A 19,377-nucleotide genomic window follows, 5' to 3' on the forward strand; every position below is an offset into this window, starting at 1 on the left:
ACCATAGTTTGCTTGTGGTACCACTTTATTTGAGCGAATCCGAGAGAGAGGCTGTAGACCAAACCCACTCACGCACCAGCCTCAGAGGTGTACCTTTGCCTCCGCTTAGCTAGTGATACCTATTTTTTTATTGGTTTTTAAAGTTTTTGGAGCCGCAGGGGTCGGCTAGTCTGAAAATAAAGAAAGGGGAAGGTCTCAGTAACATTGATCTGCTTAAGTTCACAAAAAATTTAGAAAACAGAAAATCAACAGTTTTGGACATGTCAGCTCTGGCAGAATGAGAGCAGCAATAAGCCATGGAATTAAACAACAAGTTTAATTAGCAACAAGAATTAGCTTCTAATTAAGAAAGTGGTTGGAGTGAAATTGGTTGGAGTTGGAGGTGAAGGTAGCTGGTCATCTGTTGGCTCACTTCACATCTCATTTCTGCTTGGGCGCTGTTAAAAGAAAAAAATGAAGCAATTCAGGGGAGAGACTCTTAAAGAACAAGTCAATTAAATTAAAGGTAAAATAAGCAAATTAGACTAAAACTGCTCACTAATTAAGAAAGGGGCCAGAATGAGAACCTGCAGCCACAGTAGTGCTCCAGGACTGGAGTTGGAGACCCCTGTCCTAGCCACTAGGTCACACTTGAAATTGTTACATTGGCTGATTATCATGTTGACCAGGAGACTGAATCAGTAATCTAATGCTTCATAGTTCACCTGTCCACACTACTACATGAAGAAGAGTTGCCTCAAAAACTTGCATATTGTAATCTTTTAAGTTAGCCAATAGAAGGTGTCATTTTGCTTGACACCTCACTACATCCATAAAGGCTAACACGGTACAACACCCTGGTACTCTATAAAAAACACAGATACTAGTCTCCATTTCTGTCGATCTGTATCTTAAAACTACAAGGGGGCGCCAGAAAGACCCAAACTACAGGCACGGTAGCACAGCACACACTGTGTGAATAAAATAATGGATATTTATTCCACAAAAAACACATTTTCACAATCTTCACCCCCGTTATCAACCACAATGCACATTGAAAAATCTGTATAAATCAATTCTTCCTCCTTCTCTTCCATTTGAGTGTTGCCTTCCCAGCTCTGACTCAGCTTAAGTGAGGCAGCAGAACCATTCTATGTTGGACTCAGAACATGCCAGGTCTTCTGGGAAGCATTTCTGTGCCATAGAAAAGAAGGGAGGTCCTCCCCTGACAGCGCCCTGTAATGGTAGTCAGGGACCCTGACAGGGCTGCACTTCTGGACTCAAAAGTCCCAAGCGTCCTTGTGTGTGTCCCGACTGGGTTCCCATATGAGGACCTCTGCCATCTAGCATATGGGGAATGGAACAACTCCTGATTCTCTGCTTTTATTTGCACTATTATATTGTATTGAGGATTACTTGTGTCATGTTCTGTGTATTGTATTGTATTGATCCCCTTCTTTTTGACACCCACTGCATGCCCAACCTACCTGGAAAGGGGTCTCTCTTTGAACTGCTTTTCCCAAGGTTTCTTCTATTTTTTCCCTACAAAGGTTTTTTTGGGAGTTTTTCCTTGTCTTCTTAGAGAGTGAAGGCTGGGGGGCTATCAAAAGACCTGACCTGTTAAAGCCCATTGCAGCACTCCTTGTGTGATTTTGGGCCATACAAAAATTGTTATTGTATCAGTCCTTCCATTAAACCATTCCGACCTAGTATAAATTTATTTCCTCGTCCTGCTGGCCTCCCGTCTAGGTAACGAAACCTCCTCCACCTTTGCCGGGATGCCCATTCTCCTCCTACAAGCTCTCTCTGTTATGTTGCGTCTTTTACTTCAATCTGTACATGCATAGTGGAGCTGTTTTTTGACTAAGGCATTGGCTGCAAGTTCAGTCCACACTACCAACTCATTGAGTGACCTCTAGTGAGTCCCCTTGACCTGCCACTGCTATCGGGTCTCACACGGGAGCTCATTTGGTCGAATTTAGACACCACCATCCATCAAGTGATACACTTGGGACACTTCATCAATGACAGTACCAGGGGTCATTATGGGTTTCAGGTCTTTCAATATCAAATGCACTCACCCAGGTGACCCAACTTGGAACAATCATTTCTCAGTTTCGTGTCCAAGTAGTAGGTGACCACAAATTGCCCCTCCAATTCCACAGCCATCTCTGTTGTTTCCCTGCTGGTCTTTCCTCTGGGTGACCCAACAATGCCACAGGTTGAAGGCATGGAGATTGACCTGAAAAACCTCTGCAGCCCACTTCTGTGGACTCACAATGTGCACACCACCCCTGTCCACAGCACTTCTTCTTCACCACTTCTGTTTACTTGGCTTTCTTCCTTTGGCTGGCTTCATCCAACTTGCTCCTTTCAAGACTGTTTAAAATATTACGATTTATGACCACCACTAAATTTTTTATGCCCACTATTTATTTTCTTATAACCACTGCTAATTATCGCACAGCCATAATTCAATATCTTACAACCAGCATAAAAAGTTTACTTACACCACAAAATTTCTGACATTCAGTCTTTGATATTGTTTTCTTACTGCATAAGCACAATCGATCAAATGGAAACTTAAGTTGTGGCTTTTTCACTGGAACCTCCATCATTGTGTGCACCACAAAGGTCTCCTTGTTTCTTGCCTTCAGCCTCATTGCTTTTCTACTGTGGGTATTTAACCTTGTTGTCTTGCTCTTTACTTGTTGTTTATCTCTCTCTGTATCTTCATTATTGAGCCTTTATTATTGGGTGTCTCTGCCTTCATTTCCACTAACTGGGGTCCCTTAGGATCTCTGTGAGGATTATGATGACTTACCCAACATCTTTTCCCCCGTTTGGTCTGTCTTAAAGTCTGTGGCTTCCTTACCAATTGCAGTCTTTACCATTTTCCCTTTTCTCACTTCTGATTCCTTAGCTGCTCTCAATGGGCTGAAAACCCCTTCAAGTCTCCAAACGCTTCCCACTATTGGGCTTTTGGGCCCTCAGAATTACTTTACACCATCTAGAGGTCCTTTCACACTCAACCAACTCTTTGTATCACCTCAGATTATCATGATGTGAGCCTTGTTATAGAACAGTATGGCAAATATTTAGGAGTAGTTCAGATATGTTACAAATATCCCTCCTCCCATCTCAGGTTGTCTACCTGTATTCTACAAATCCATCTACCAGACGCCATCTGAATGCTTTGGGTTTTTGTCCTCGTTATACTCACATATCACTATGTGGGTATTTGTACTTTCTTGTATACATACTATAGTATAGAGAAAGTATAGCAATCGTGAAAAAATTCGACTTAGATTTTGACGAATCTTGACGTTTCCGACTTTCCTGAGTCCGAAAATACCATTTTTGAAATTGTCTGTCTGTGTGTAAATACAATAATTCAAACGCTTTGCCCTCGGTAAATGAGATTTTGTACACCTGGTTTATATGAAAAATAAGGAATCCTATCAACTTTTGGGCCACTTACAGCAACTGGAAGTGGTACTTTAACTGAATACTTTCACAAATTTTCAAGTAAACTATGGTTTTAATTATAGATAGATGATTCAGATTTTGTATATATATACAGTCATATGAAAAAGTTTGGGAACCCTTCTCTGCCTGCATAATAATTTACTTTCAACAAAAAAGATAACAGTGGTATGTTTTTTCATTTCCCAGGAACATCTGAGTACTGGGGTGTTTTCCGAACAAAGATTGTTAGTGAAGCAGTATTTAGTTGTATGAAATTAAATCAAATATGAAAAACTAGCTGTGCAGAAATGTGGGTCCCCTTGTAATTTTGCTGATTTGAATCCTGTCACTGCTCAATACTGATTAATTGCAACACCAAATTGGTGGGATTAGCTCGTTAAGTCTTGAACTTCATAGACAGGTGTGTCCAATCATGAGATATAAAGGTATTTAAGGTGGTCAATTACAAGTTGCACTTCCCTTTGACTCTCCTCTGAAGAGTGACAGCATGGGATCCTCAAAGCAACTCTCCAAAGATCTGAAATCAAAGATTGTTCAGTCTCATGGTTTAGGGGAAGGCTACAAAAAGCTATCTCAGAGGTTTAAACTGTCAGTTTCAACTGTAAGGAATGGAATCAGGAAATGGAAGGCCACAGGCGCAGTTACTGTTAAACCCAGCAGGTCTGGCAGGCCAAGAAAAATACATGAGCGGCATACGAGCGGGATTGTGAGAATGGTTACAGACAACCCAAAGATCACCTCCACAGACCTGCAAGAACATCTTGCTGCAGATTTTGTATCTGTACATCGTTCTACAATTCAGTGCAATTTGCACAGAACATCTGTATGGCAGGGTGATGAGAAAGAAGCCCTTTCTGCACTCACGCCACAAACAGAGTCACTTGTTGTATGCAAATGCTCATTTAGACAAGCCAGATTCATTTTGGAACAAAGTGCTTTGGAGAAAAATTGAGTTATTTGGTCATAACAAAAATCGCTTTGCATGGCGGAAGAAGAACACCGCATACCAAGAAAAACACCTGCTACTTACTGTCAAATTTGGTGGAGGTTCCATCATGCTGTGGGGCTGTGTGGCTAGTTCAGGGACTGGGGCCCTTGTTAAAGTCGAGGGTCAGATGAATTCAACCCAATATCAACAAATTCTTCAGGATAATGTTCAAGTATCAGTCACAAAGTTCAACTTACGCAGGGGTTGGATATTCCAACAAGACAATGACCCAAAACACAGTTTGAAATCTACAAAGGCATTCATGCAGAGGGAGAAGTACAATGTTCTGGAATGGCCATCACAGTCCCCTGACTTGAAAATCTTCGAAAATCTATGGGATGATTTGAAGCAGGCTGTCCATGCTCGGCAGCCATCAAATTTAACTGAACTTGAGAGATTTTGTATGGAAGAATGGTCAGAAATACCTCCATCCAGAATCCAGACACTCATCAAAGGCTATAGGAGGCTTCTAGAGGCTGTTATATTTGAAAAAGAAGGCTCAAGTAAGTATTGATGTAATATTTCTGTTGGGGTGCCCAAAGTTTTCCACCTGTCTAATTTTGTTATGATGCATATTGTATATTTTCTGTTAATCCAATAAACTTAATGTCACCGCTGAAATACTACTGTTTCCATAAGGCATGTCATATATTAAAAGGAAGTTGCTACTTTGAAAGCTCAGCCAATGATAAACAAAAATCCAAAGAATTAAGATGGGTTCCCAAACTTTTCCATATGACTGTATATATAATGATAAAAAGCAAACAGATATGAAATTTGAGAAAAATTACTCAACCGGAAGTAGTATTTTACTCATCCGGAAGAAGTATTTTATTTAAGCAACCATCTCAATTTTTTGTATCATGGAAATATAAATGTGTACACGATATTAAAAACATATTCTTTCAATAACCATTATTAATTTTATTTTAATTTATACATCATCAGTTTAACAATTACGTGTAAACGTTGAACATCCCATGTAAGTATAAAGATGTAATGGGAATAATAAGCTGCTACGTCCCCGTCATGTTCCTGGTAATACATATAATTTTATATAACTTTTTTTTCTGCCATCATTATCATAATTAAATTTAGTTAAATGCATTTTTACCCATAGCAATTTATTGTAACAAATATTATATTCTAACTTTTTACCCATAGCAATTTATTGCAACAAATATTATATTCTAACACTTTTTCTTTGTTTTTAGGTGACTATAACTCCTTTTACTTTGCACATAATCTTGGTAATGCATATGTAATCATGAAAAAATTCCATCACCGTTTTTTGACCTCCCTTAGTGTGAGAATATCTTCTCTCTCTATATATAAAATCCAACATCTGTCTGTCTGTATGCCTGTCCGCTTTTCACGAGAGAACTATTTAACGGATTTAGAAATGGGTTTTTTTGTATCATTTTTGAAGATTCCGGCTGATTTTGTAACTTCTCTCATTGCACTATGTGTTATAGTTCGCTTGCGGTACCGATTTATTTGTACGAATCCGAGAGACACCCAGTAGGACAAGGGTTTAACTAGTGAGCGAGAGAACTACTTAACGGATTTAGATCCCTCCTCACTGTCATGTTTCACTACTACGTAGGGGGCGACTAGTTTTAATATAAAGTTTGAATATAAATACAGATAAATGATTGTGCATTGATATTATCAATTAGTTATGATGAAAAACAAAGAGATATGATATTTGAGAAATATTGTGCAACTTGAAGTAGTTCTGATGACCTTTTCTTCTGTCTCACTGTATGAGAAAGTCGAGGGGAGTACACTCCCAATTTTTAGTATTTTTAACTAGAAATAGTAAGTTTTAAGATCTTTTGGTAGGCCGCACTTCCCGAGTGACCCACTGTTTGGTTTCTTTTGGAGACCACTTAGAGACATCAAAGTAGGACATCTGGTCATCCACATCAATAAGATTATGTTGAGCTGGTTTGGTTTGGAATCTCTCCCTGGGCAGATTCCAAAAGAAGTGTACCAGGCATGGCATGTCTCAGGATGTTGTGAAATAATGGGGACAGTCGTGAGGGTTAAGTGGATGAAAAGTTAAGTGAAGTGAAAATCAAATTTATCTACCCATATTAATATATGGTATCAGTGGTTCACTGGTGGGGTCCAACTGGCCGCCTCGCTAGGCGTAGACGTGCTGTGGAAATTTTTCAGCCGGGACTGAGTGCAAATTGGACATCTGGCTAAGGAGTGTTGCCTTTCTGCTGTTCAGTCTATGGAGATTGGCTTGGCAGAAGTGTGCTGCACTCTGGTCCCCTTACATAGACCCCAATGAGATGGATTTCAAGTGGGAAATGAGCTATACAGACATTGGCATAGTGGGACCCTGACAGTTCTGCTATATGGTCCGTAAAATGGGTATGAGAGAGAGAGAGAACTGAATTGTTTTTCTTCAGAATGCCATGCACTCCCTGGCACAAATCTCAAATGCAGCCACACACATGGAGCTCACTACACCCCTGGACAGACGCCCATGCAAAATTAATTTTAACAATGATGTTGTTGAGCTGGTACAGAAATGATCAAAGCTGACTGTGCTCTGATGTCCATTTTGCTGTGCGTGGGATAAAGAATGACCCTCAAATTACTTTGCACTTCTTTCCAAGCCACGCCTGCACCTCCATGTTGCTTGGTAACAACCACGGAACTAGCATTTCTCTTTACTTTGATCCGTGGGTGCATCCAGTGGTGGTGTGTGCAGGAAAGAAAAGAAAAGAAAAAGAGAAGATTTTGGGCATCACAGCATCTGGTAGGGGAGAAGATGGAGAGCAACAGAAAATTAGGACAAGAAGTGAGCTAGCGAGGCTTCTACTCTAACATCTGCCAGTTGTTTTCTTTCTCAGAAACTGGCATGCAGTAATGTGAATGTTAGGAGTAACTCATCTTTGTTAAAGATCATACATTATACCGTAGACACTGAAACGGAAAGTGGTGAAAGAAGATGGCTCTTGATTCCATGATAAGTAGATAACATGGTCTACTGTAATACTGTGTAAATATATATATATATATATATATATATATATATATATATATATATATATATATATATATATATATATATATTCATTCCAAGCCTCACTTTTCCAAAACATGTAACATGGGTGTGTAACGTGGCCAGGAAAGAAGACTATTAAAAGCAGGCAAAAGGTTAGGATGCCAGATATATACCCATGCAGCATTGAAAACAAAAACTAATATGGCTCTTAACAGCCTCTTCTTTAAGAGTGATACTATGGAGATGGGGGCTCTGTCCTCCTCTCTGGCAGGTCAAAAACTGACAACACAATCCCTGATCAGCTGCTCATTGCATCACTGCCGCAAGAAGGGGCGGAGTCTTGTCAGATCCTTGTGGGCAGAGTTAACCATCATCCTCTGGCAGCCTTTCAATGCTATGGGGAAAGAGAAGATACTATTAGCATTAGCTTCCCCTCTCTTCCTGGGGTGGTACTGCTTATGTCACCAGAGCCAGGAAAGTGGTCCGCAGGTGCACAAGTAAAACTGCAGACTGATTGAACCCATTACATTTAGCTCTTGTATGCATCATAGATAAATGGATGTCATTCTGATTTGTGGCCTTGGGTTTCTTCTATCAGGGTGCACATGCAATGTTAGTGGTCAAGCAGGCCTCTTTTTCTGCATCTCACCATAATGCTTCTCTCCAAATTGGCACATAAATTACAAGTGCCTAAACCATTCATCCATTTTCTGTATCTATTTAGTCTATTAGAAGATGTCAGGATTGTAAAAGAACAGCTTCCATATTTCCATAGTGTGGACCTTTTTGAAATGAGAGGCCCCAAGAGTCATTTTGGCTTAGTTGTGAGGAACAAACCAGCAACCTTGGGGTTTACAGTCTAGTGACTTACCATATATACAGTACGTCATACATTTAACTCATATAGCGTCATTCAATTTGTGAAGACCACTTAATGAAACATAAAGTATAGTATCAAAGGGCCCTGTTTTGTTCAGTCCAAACCATTATCTAGACTTGCATATTTCAGGTTTATGGTTTCAAAAGATGTCAGGAAACCACCCTGGATTGGACATCCCAGGGCACACCAACACACAATCCCATGGACCTTTCCCATATAAATATTTAATTCAAACACGGTTTAACTGCAGCTTGATAATATCATTTTTTTTACAATAATAATCTGCAGATTTACATTTACATTTATTTGCTTAGCAGACATTTTTATTCAAAGCTAGATCAACATTATCGAGTAATATCAGTCTGGTGGACTGTTTGGGAACTTGTGTTACAGGACAAGGGAACAAAATTGATCACCACAAGTGAAGACCTCAGAACAAAATGCAAGTTACACTTCCTAGGTCACAAAACCCAACAGCTCATATCAGTTAGACAGAAATTCACCGAATAAGAGAGTCAGAATTTCAAACGGAGGTGGGCAGCTCATTCCACCAGCCAGGAGTTAAACATCAAAGAGGTCTGGACTGAGATTTGATACCACGAACAGTTGGCTTCACCAGATATTTACATTTGTTTATTTGGGCAAAGCCTTTATCCAAAGCGACTTGCCACTTTTGAGATACAATTGGTTACGTTTCTTTTTTATCTCCTGATTGGAGCACGGGCAGGTGAACTGACTTTCTCAGGGCCACACAGTGTCAGGATTTGAACCCACAACCTCAGGGTTTGTAGTCCAAAGCCTTAACCACTACACCACACTATCATTCATCAGCAGAACCAAGTCGCTGAGAAGGAGCATAGGTCCTCACAGGTGTCTCCATATTCTTATGTAAGTGCTGATCCATTGACTTCTTTGTAAGCAAGCATCAAGGATTTGAACTGAGTGTGTGCCACTGCAGGGAGCCAATGTAGGGATCTGAAAAGAGGAGTGACATGTTTTCCTCAGCCAATTGAACACTAGACGTGCTGCTGCATTTTCAATCCTCTGCAGTGGCTTGGTGGCACATGCCAGTCCTCCTGCCAGTAGTGACGAGACCAAAGCCTGGACCAGGAGCTGTGCTGCAAAAATCAGGTAGGTATACTGTAGTCTGATCTTGTGGATATTGTATAGAGTGAATCTGCAAGACAATAGGACAACTGGTCCTATTGGTTGCACTCTGACCTGGCAGGTTTTAGCGATAATGAACTGAGTTGAACAGAGGTGGGGTGCTGAATAGATAGATAGGCAAGCTGGGATAGCAAGAAGGTCCATCTTTGCCAAGTTGAGCTAGAGATGGTGTTCCTTCAGAGACTTACAGAGATTCTAGGTGATACCATGTGGTCCAGCAGCTACATATCATCAACATAGTACTGATAACATTAGTTCTGTCAAATCAGTCCCATATGTACTTACATATTTGCTTTCCTCTTCTATTCATTTCCAGAGAAGTGGTATTTTTTTGTACTTCTATGATTTACTTACCTAACACAACAGGAGAAGGGTGCTGCTGTACGAGTTGCCTGGACACTGCACTCTTCCCCTGCTATTATATTGGGGATCTGAGCAGCTGACAGACGAGTAATAGAGGAAAACATGGAAAACATACAAGTTGGTGTAACTACCTCAAGGTAAAATTGAAACAGCAAATTTTCTTAGTTGAAATCGTACAGAACGTTTCTCTGTTTTAAGATAGGCTAGGGGGCTTTGCCCCCTGCTTGCTTCGCTCGCCAACCCGCGGGTTTGGTTAACCAATATACAATTTAAAGAGATTGCTATTTTCATTTATTTTTTATTTTTTAATATTTGCCAGTAATAAAGCTGTAGTGAATGAGTTAATCCCTCCCCCTCCAAGGACTGCTTGTGCCGTGCTGCGTAATCTGCATGTCGCGCTGGACCACAAATGTCCAAAACACACACTCTTAACTTCCTTTATCTCTTTACAATATCACACAATGCACTAAACAGCCACAAATTCATCAGAGTCCTTTCTTCTCTTTATTCTTTCTCAATTCTTCTGCTGTCTCTACTCCTCTCCTTGCAAGCTCCGTCCTCTTCCTCCCGACTCCGGCTCATCTAATGGAGTAAGGCAGACCATGCCCCGGATGTGCTCCAGGTGCTCGGTGATGATCTTCCAGCAGCAGTTCCTAGTGTAGCCAAAGTGTTGCATGGGTACCCGGAAGCACTCCGGTATACTTAGTTCCTGTTCCGGCAGCACATTCCTGGAAGGCTCTGTAATCATCTGGGCGCCCCCTGGTGGTGGCCACAGGACCCCAACTGGGTTGAGCTTCTAAGGTCTGATCCCGTGGCCCCGATGCAGACCAGGGCAGCCGCCCTCTTGTGGCCTGGTGTAAGTATTGACCCTTTCCCGGTCCTTCCAGGCGTCCCGGCTAGGCAGGATCTCTAGCCATTCGCCACACCGGATGTTTGTTTTTCGCATTATTCTCATTAACTCTTATGTGTGAAAAATCCCAATCTAAAGCAGCCCGTCTCGCACTAACAGTCCCGCCACGATCCAAATCACTGAGATCACATTCTTTCCCAATTCTGACATTGATATGAACATTAACTGAAGGCACTGGCCTGTAATAAGGTGTTCCCAGAATGCATATGGCACCTTTTAGCATAAAAACTATCACAAATTGCTTAGGAAAGCTTTTATTAATATTACAAAGCAACAATTTAAGAACCTACTAGCAGACCAAGAGGGAAATTACAATTTACCGAACATAATATGTGTGTGTGGGGAGAGAAGATCAGAAAGTGAAGTTCATGTTGTTGCTGTAAGTAACTCCTGTATTTGTGACACTTGCGCTTGTCTTGTCTGGACTCACTGTTCTAACGCTAGCATCGTTAAAGCTGACGGGACACTGAATGAGGTCTGAAGCAGATACAAGGAAAGGACCAGACAAGGCAAGTGCAAGTGTCAAGTGCAAAGGAGTTACTTACAGTAACAACAACAACTTCACTTTCCAATCTCCACTCCGCACACACACACACACACACACACACCCACACACACACTCAGAATGAAAAGGTAAGCAGCACTCCGATACAGGAAGCAGCAGTCACACTGTGGCACGAGGCGTTCTCAGCTGCTCTTTCTTTATGTCTGCTGCCGTTAAGCTCCCCCTGGGAGGGGTGCATCTGGGCGTTCACGTTTGAAGTCTACAGATTTTTAGGTAACATCTTTTAAATTTTCTTCTTTCATCCTTTTATCTTTTATGTTTTATGCTAATTGGCTTATCGACTGGGAGCATGCCAACATGCTTATGTCCATTGACACGTGTTGCTTGGCAGGGGCTCTCTTTGGCATGTAAAGCAGCTGTGCAGTGTGGGGTGTTGTCTTAGAGATTAAGAGGGTCTCCTTAGCCTGATGGCTGCTTGGTGCTGATGTAAGCTACCAGGCTTCTAACAGTAGTCCAGCATTTGTTAATAATATGGAAAGCTGAGCTTAACACTGTGAGCAGAGGGCACTCGCCTGGGATGTATGGTAATTTGTAATTGTGTCAAGACCCCTGCAATAAAACGGGGCAAGTTTGCAAACTGCTTTGTGCTGGTGTTCAGTATAGAAAGATGCCATGTAACCTAAAGAATGTTTGCATTGACTGATGTCCTAATATTAATAAATACTGTCATCCTAATACTGGCTCCCTTGCAACCCCTGGTCAGGAAAGCACTAGACCCTCTGAAGTTTGTCTATCAGGACCATTTGGGTCAGATGCTGCTGTCATTTATCTACTAAACAGAGCCTACTCCATCTGGAGGGACTGGGTAGCAGGGTGAGGGTCTTGTTTTTTGACTTTACTAGTGCATTCAGCACCAGATAACCCAAACTGATGGGATGTGGGGAGCTCCGGTCAATGTGGGTTGATGCTACTGCTGTGTTATAGATATTGGACTACTTAACTGTTAAGACAGAGTACTGTGCACAGTTTTGGCCTCCAGGCTACAAAAAGGACATAGCAGCACTAGAAAAGGTCCAGAGAAGAGCGATGAGGCTGATACCAGGGCTACAGGGGATGAATTATGAGGAAAGATTAAAAGAGCTGAGCCTTTACAGTTTAAGCAAAAGAAGATTAAGAGGTGACTTGATTGAAGTGTTTAAAATTATGAAGGGAATTAGTCCAGTGGATCGAGACTGTTATTTTAAAATGAGTTCATCAAGAACACGGGGACACAGTTGGAAACTTGTTAAGGGTAAATTTCGCACAAACAACACAAAGAACAATAGACACTTGGAATAAGATACCAAGTAGTGTGGCAGACAGTAAGACTTTAGGGACTTTCAAAACTCGACTTGGTGTTTTTTTTGGAAGAAATAAGTGGATAGGACTGGCGAGCTTTGTTGGGCTGAATGGCCTGTATTTGTCTAGAGTGTTCTAATGTTCTAACTGTGTATCTGACACGGTCAGGAGTAGCACAGGGGTTTCACAGGATCTGTACCGGCTCCCTTCCTGTTTACCCAGTACACCTCAGACTCTAGATACAATACTGAATCAGGTTATCTGCAGAAATTTTCCGATGACACGGTTATAGTTGGGTGTATACTGGAAGTGGTGGGAAGGAGAATAAATACAAGACACTAGTGGAGGACTTTGTTAAATGGTGGAAACTGAGTCACCTGCGGCTTAACATCAGTAAGACAAAGAAGATAATTGTAGACTTCAGGAGAGTCAAGCCCACTCTGCCCCCAGTTCTCATTGATGATGAAAATGTGGAGATGTTGAGGATATACAAGAACCTCATGGTGCATCTGAATGACAGGCTTGAGTGGAGTACCAACACAGAGGTCATCCATATATACGAAGGGTCAGAGTTGCTTAAGTTTTCTGAAGAGGCTAAGGTTGTTTGGTGTATGCAGGTCACTCTACTAGTCTGTGGTGGCCAGTGTCACTTTCTATGCAGTAGTGTGCTGAGGAAATGGCATTAATGCAGGTGATGCCAGCACACTAAATATGCTGATTAAAAAGGCTGGAGGAAGTGGTGGAAAAAAGGACACTCAGTGAACTGCTTACTATCCTGGACGATGACTCAGCTGAACAGAGGAGCACATTCAGTTACAAATTGAGTTGACTATAATAATACATTTTATTTATATAGCGCCTTTCCCATGTTCAAGGCACTTCACAGAGTTTAAGATAGAACGGCAGGGTATATAGCATTGTACAAACCAGATAAATAAATAAAGAAGATAATGACAGTGAATTCAGAGAAAAAAAAGCTCTAACAGATAATATAACTGATGGTCTAGCACACACACACACACACACAGGTTACATGAGCATCTTGACAGAGAGGTAAACTGAGAGAGGGGTAATAAAGTCAAGTAGAGCTAAAAGCCCTCCTGAACAGATGAGTTTTGAGTTGTTTTTTAAAAGAATTCATGGAGTCAGCTGACCTGATTAGTTTTGGTAGGTCATTCCAGAGTCTGGGCGCTATACAGCTGAAGGCCCTGTCACCCATGGAGTGTAGATTAGTGTGGGGTACAACAAGATTGCCAAAATCAGAGGACCTTAGTAGGCGGACAGGCACATAGTGATGGAGAAGGTCACTGATGTAGTTTGGCTATGTTGCTCCAAGGAGCACTATGTGAGGTTATTTCTATACTCAGACATCAGGATCTGTAATGTGTCACCCCACCGCCGAGGTGGTCTTGTTCCTTTTGTGCTGAATGGTACTGAGGGGGTCTAACAGACATCTTGACAGACAGTAATGCTATGCATAATATATTGTGGCAATGACAGACATCCTGTACTGTGAAACTGTATAGTGACTATCTACCTACCTGCCTACCTGCCTACCTACCTACCTACCTACCTTCCTGCGTGCCTGTCTGTCTGCCTGCCTGCCTGTCTGTCTGTCTGGTGTGAGTAAATATATATGTGTGTGCCCGAGTGTGCCATATGATTAACTGGTGTCTGTTTCAAGGAAATCTCCTTTCTTGTGGCCATTGCTGCTGGGAACGGCTCAGAATTTTAGGACTTTCTTTTTGTTTGAACATGCATATAGTTTATCTTATATTACATTTTGCCACCTTGCTTGACTGAATTATATTGTCAGGTGCTTTGTCAGGCTGTGTGTGTTAAAGTTCTGCCTTTGGATTGGAAATCAATCGCTATCTACCTAGTCAACAAGCTTAAAGCAGGCTCAGTTACCAGTCACACACTTAACCCACCGGAAGTCCATAACTGATGGCCATTAAGAGCAATGCTGCACATCCTCTCCCTGACTCTAAAATGTAGGATTTTTATTCAACAAAATATTTAGCTGAAGGGTATTAAAAACTCTACTATGGCACCTCCATACCAGTGGCAAAGAGTCTTCATTTTGTCTCTCCGTGATACCACTCTTTTCTTTAGCCAAGTCATTTTATAATTTGTGTGTTTTGTTTATTATATTTCTATATTTCTTGAACCTCTGTAAAAGCAAAATTTCCGCTTTGGAGAAACAGAGTATCTATCTATCTATCTATCTATCTATCTATCTATCTATCTATCTATCTATCTATCTATCTATCTGTCTGTCTGTCTGTCTGTCTGTCTGTCTGTCTGTCTGTCTGTCTGTCTGTCTGCCTGCCTGCCTGCCTGCCTGTCTGTTATATAGTGCCTTTCATCTATCTATCTATCTATCTATCTATCTATCTATCTATCTATCTATCTATCTATCTATCTGTCTGTCTGTCTGTCTGTCTGTCTGTCTGTCTGTCTGCCTGCCTGCCTGCCTGCCTGCCTGCCTGCCTGCCTGCCTGCCTGTTATATAGTGCCTTTCATCTATCTATCTATCTATCTATCTATCTATCTATCTATCTATCTATCTATCTATCTATCTATCTATCTATCTGTCTGTCTGTCTGTCTGTCTGTCTGTCTGTCTGTCTGTCTGTCTGTCTGTTATATAGTGCCTTTCATCTATCTATCTATCTATCTATCTATCTATCTATCTATCTATCTATCTATCTATCTATCTATCTATCTGTCTGTCTGTCTGTCTGTCTGTCTGTCTGTCTGTCTGTCTGTCTGTCTGTCTGTCTGCCTGCCTGCCTGCCTGCCTGCCTGCCTGTCTGTTATATAGTGACTTTCATCTATCTATCTATCTATCTATCTATCTATCTATCTATCTATCTATCTATCTATCTATCTATCTATCTGTCTGTCTGTCTGTCTGTCTGTCTGTCTGTCTGTCTGTCTGTCTGTCTGTCTGTCTGCCTGCCTGCCTGCCTGCCTGCCTGTCTGTTATATAGTGCCTTTTTTATCTATCTATCTATCTATCTATCTATCTATCTATCTATCTATCTATCTATCTATCTATCTATCTATCTATCTATCTATCTGTCTGTCTGTCTGTCTGTCTGTCTGTCTGTCTGTCTGTCTGTTATATAGTGCCTTTCATCTATCTATCTATCTATCTATCTATCTATCTATCTATCTATCTATCTATCTATCTATCTATCTATCTATCTATCTATCTATCTATCTATCTATCTATCTATCTATCTATCTATCTATCTATCTATCTATCTATCTATCTAAAGCCATATCAGTGTGTTGTTCTTGTAATTCAGTTATAAGTGCATAATCTGAAATGCAAATCAACACTAATACCCCTCTGAGTTGCACCCTTCTGTTGTCCTAGACAGGCCAAATAAATCCAATTCACTTGTCCCCTGCCAATTCCAGAACAATTCACTGCCCAGTGTATGTTGGGTCACCATCTCTTTGGCAGGGAGTGTTAGTTTCCCAATATAAAGGCCACCTTCCAGTTCCAATGAACAAACCAGAACTGATTCTGTCAATAGCCCTATTTGGACGGGTTTAGTTTTACAAGAGGTGATGGGATAAAGTCATTATTACCGGAGGACCTCTGTAATTTTAGTCCCATCCAAATTGCTCATGTTAGTAACTTCTCAAAGATTGCACCTTCACATCTTTGTTAAGATTAAGACTTTTTTACTGTCCATAAAAAATAGTCCCATGTAAATTAACATGTCTGTAAAACTGTGGGTTGAGTGATTCAGACGGGACTAAAATCAAGGGTCCTCCAATGATGTTGACTATACCCAGTTCCAGAAGTGGGAAAAAAAACTCAGTATTCCTTGTTGTGCTTGCTGAGTAACAGGGGGATTTGAGTATCCCCTTGGAGGTCCAGAGGTACGCTGATATTCGCAATTTATATTGAAATGTGGGGGTCCCTTGGAGTTACAAATGGACATATCGCCATTATAAATGTGGTCTGAATTGACAGTGCACAATGTTACGCATACTCATGAGGTGAGAATGGAGAAATGCCGGTACAGAGTAATGGAACATATTGGCCCAGTTGACTTTGGCCCACCTCCTGATGTAAAACTAAGTGTTAATGACAATAAATTTAGGAAGTCCAGTTCCCTGTTTTGGCTGTACCCATGTCTGAATTGGCGAGGAAGTATGGCGTGTATATGATTTGAACAACAGCTTTTGAGTGCCATATGACCAGAGACTGCACCGTTAGAATATCTTGCCAGTGCTGTTCTATGTGTCAGACTCTTGGTGACCGGTGTCATTAGGTAAACCTTCTCTACCGACAGTGACTGTTCATGATTCCAGGAGCTGGTTCTTGAGGCCATGTTGGTAATGAGGTGGCACTAGAGTGGATAAATGTGATTTTGCTGTCAAAAAAGTGATGCATGACCGCTTGTGACCATGATAACGTACCTGTAATTGGAGGCCTAAAGACAAATAAAAAAAAGTTACAAATGAATGGAAAAATGCCAAGGATAGATGAGGATGGTGGGTTTGATTTATCCATCATATAACTGATGTCTGCAGTGCGCTTAGCTTATGAGTTTAGGGATCGAGCTTATTGCCTTTACTTCTATATGTATACTGCAGCTGTGACCATCATTTGCACTTTCTCATTTCCAGAACATCCCACTGATACCTGCCTGCTGCATGATGCATGAAATTCTGACTTTTTACTTTTCAAAAGTCTCCAAAGTCTCAGTCAACACTGTTTGTGTGTGAGTGGCGCCCCCTATCTGGCCTTCTTTGCTAAGGTCTAAGGTGGCCTTCTTAGCGCTCATAATGAGTAGAGATTCTCACCTTGGCTCTTCAACAGTTTCACTTGATCTTTAACCCTTGCCCTCTGGATGACCCATCCTAATTGTACTTCACAGTTTTTTGATGTTGTTGTGTTATTATTGTATACGGTGATTGCGATTGCTTGAAAGGTGCTATACAATCTTTCTCAAATCCCACCCTCTCAAATTTAGCGCTTGCCGGAAGGTGCAGACTCAATTGCACTTCACTCAGCTCATTGAATTTTGTCTAAATATGGAGTTCTTGTCAATTTGTTTTCTTTTTTTTTGTGGTTTAATCAAAAGACGGCAGCATGGGTTTGTTGTACTTTTTATAGCAGGAAACAGAAGAGGAAGCAGGTTCTCCATTGTGTGCACACCCTCCTCTGCGGTGTTCTGCTCCGTTGCTCCACCAGCACCTAACAAGACAGCCGAGTTGTGGCACAATAACCTTAAACTCAACTTACTCAGTTCATGGTTATTGGGGGCAGCACACATCCTGGCAGCATCAGGCGCAAGGCAGGAATCTGCAGTTGACGGGTTGTCAGTTCATCAGAGATGCCATTGAAGCACACGTCCACAGGCCACTTTAGAATCACATTTTTTGACTTGTGAATGTGGGGGCAAAGCTAATAGACCTAAAAGAAACCCATACAGACACGGGAAGATGGTCCACACTGACGATGACTGGGCTTTGAACCCATGGATCCATGATGCAGTCATTGTGATACTACACTGTCTGAGATAGCAGATGACCACCAAAAGTTCAGAGTCTGCTCCTTGAGCACAACAGGAGATCAAACAAACTCTTTAGAATGCAAATTTACGCCCAGTTTCGCAACACCATATTCTCTTCAATGCAGTGTGTATTATTATTATTACTTTAATTTTTTTAAGAGATAAAGTTGGCTGACTGACTACAAGGTGTGCACAGCGTTTATGGCCTGTGACTTGTTAAATATGCATTTACACCTTTATCTGAGGTGACTTACAACATTTATTATGATACAGTTGGTTACATTTCTTTTGGATTTGCAATTGGAGCACAGCAGGCAGATGGAGTGACTTGCTCGAGGTCACACATTGCCAGTAGCAGGATTTGAACTGGCAACCTCAGGGTTTGAAGTCCAAAGCCTTAACCACTACACCACACCAGTAAATCCATTGCTTCTACTAGCCGTGACATCATGAGAATTCTCTGTGCCTCTTCTCTTGGTGGCTCTTTCAGGGATGGGATGCAATGATGTGCTGATCACCTTTGTCACAAAGGAGCAATCTGTTAAAAAAATAAAATGTGTGGCCAGGCACCTGAAAGAGAAACCAAGAAAAAATCAAACAAAAACAAAAGACACACACACACACACACACATGCAGGGGAGATACAATACTAAAGACTAATAAGAGACAACTACAGATATAAAAATGTATGGACAGGCTCAAAAGAAATTTCTAGAAAACACACTGGAGATGTCCAGGAGGAAAGACAAGCATCCTTGCCAGGATGGAGGAGAATTTTTTTCCCATAATGCAGCGTTTCTCAACTTTTAAGTATTTGCGACCCGAGTTTTCATAACAGTTTTAATCACGCCCCCCTAAGGTTTTTTTGAAAGGAGCCCACTAATACCAATTTTTTCTTTTTAAATTAATGATATATCATAGATGCATATTTTATTATGGGCGGCACAGTGTAGCGCTGCTGCCTCACAGTTAGGAGACTTGGGTTCGCTTCCCTCATCCTCCCTGCGTGGAGTTTGCGTGTTCTCCCCGTCTCTGCGTGGGTTTCCTCTGGGTGCTCTGGTTTCCTCCCACAGTCCAAAGACATGCAGGTTAGGTGCATTGGTGATCCTAAATTGTCCTTGGTGTGTGTGTGCACCCTGTGGTGGGCTGGCACCCTGCCCAGGGTTTGTTTCCTGACTTGTGCCCTGT

General features: G+C 41.4%; 1 protein-coding gene across 3 annotated transcripts in view; it reads left to right on the forward strand.

Annotated features, from left to right (window-relative positions):
- Nucleotides 1–19,377, forward strand: part of plekhg2 (pleckstrin homology domain containing, family G (with RhoGef domain) member 2) — a 213,414-nt gene that overhangs the window by 66,168 nt on the left and 127,869 nt on the right. Inside the window, exon 1 of one of the 3 annotated variants that reach the window (XM_051936525.1) lies at nt 11,485–11,579. The exons of the other annotated variants lie outside the window; for them this stretch is intronic. The gene's annotated coding sequence lies outside the window, so the exon portion shown is untranslated. Of the gene's footprint in view, nt 1–11,484; nt 11,580–19,377 lie in introns of those variants that run through there. 3 annotated transcript variants of the gene reach the window in all.

The sequence above is a fragment of the Erpetoichthys calabaricus genome, chromosome 1 (genome assembly GCF_900747795.2).
Source record: "Erpetoichthys calabaricus chromosome 1, fErpCal1.3, whole genome shotgun sequence".
In the NCBI taxonomy this organism is placed as follows: Eukaryota; Metazoa; Chordata; class Cladistia; order Polypteriformes; family Polypteridae; genus Erpetoichthys; species Erpetoichthys calabaricus.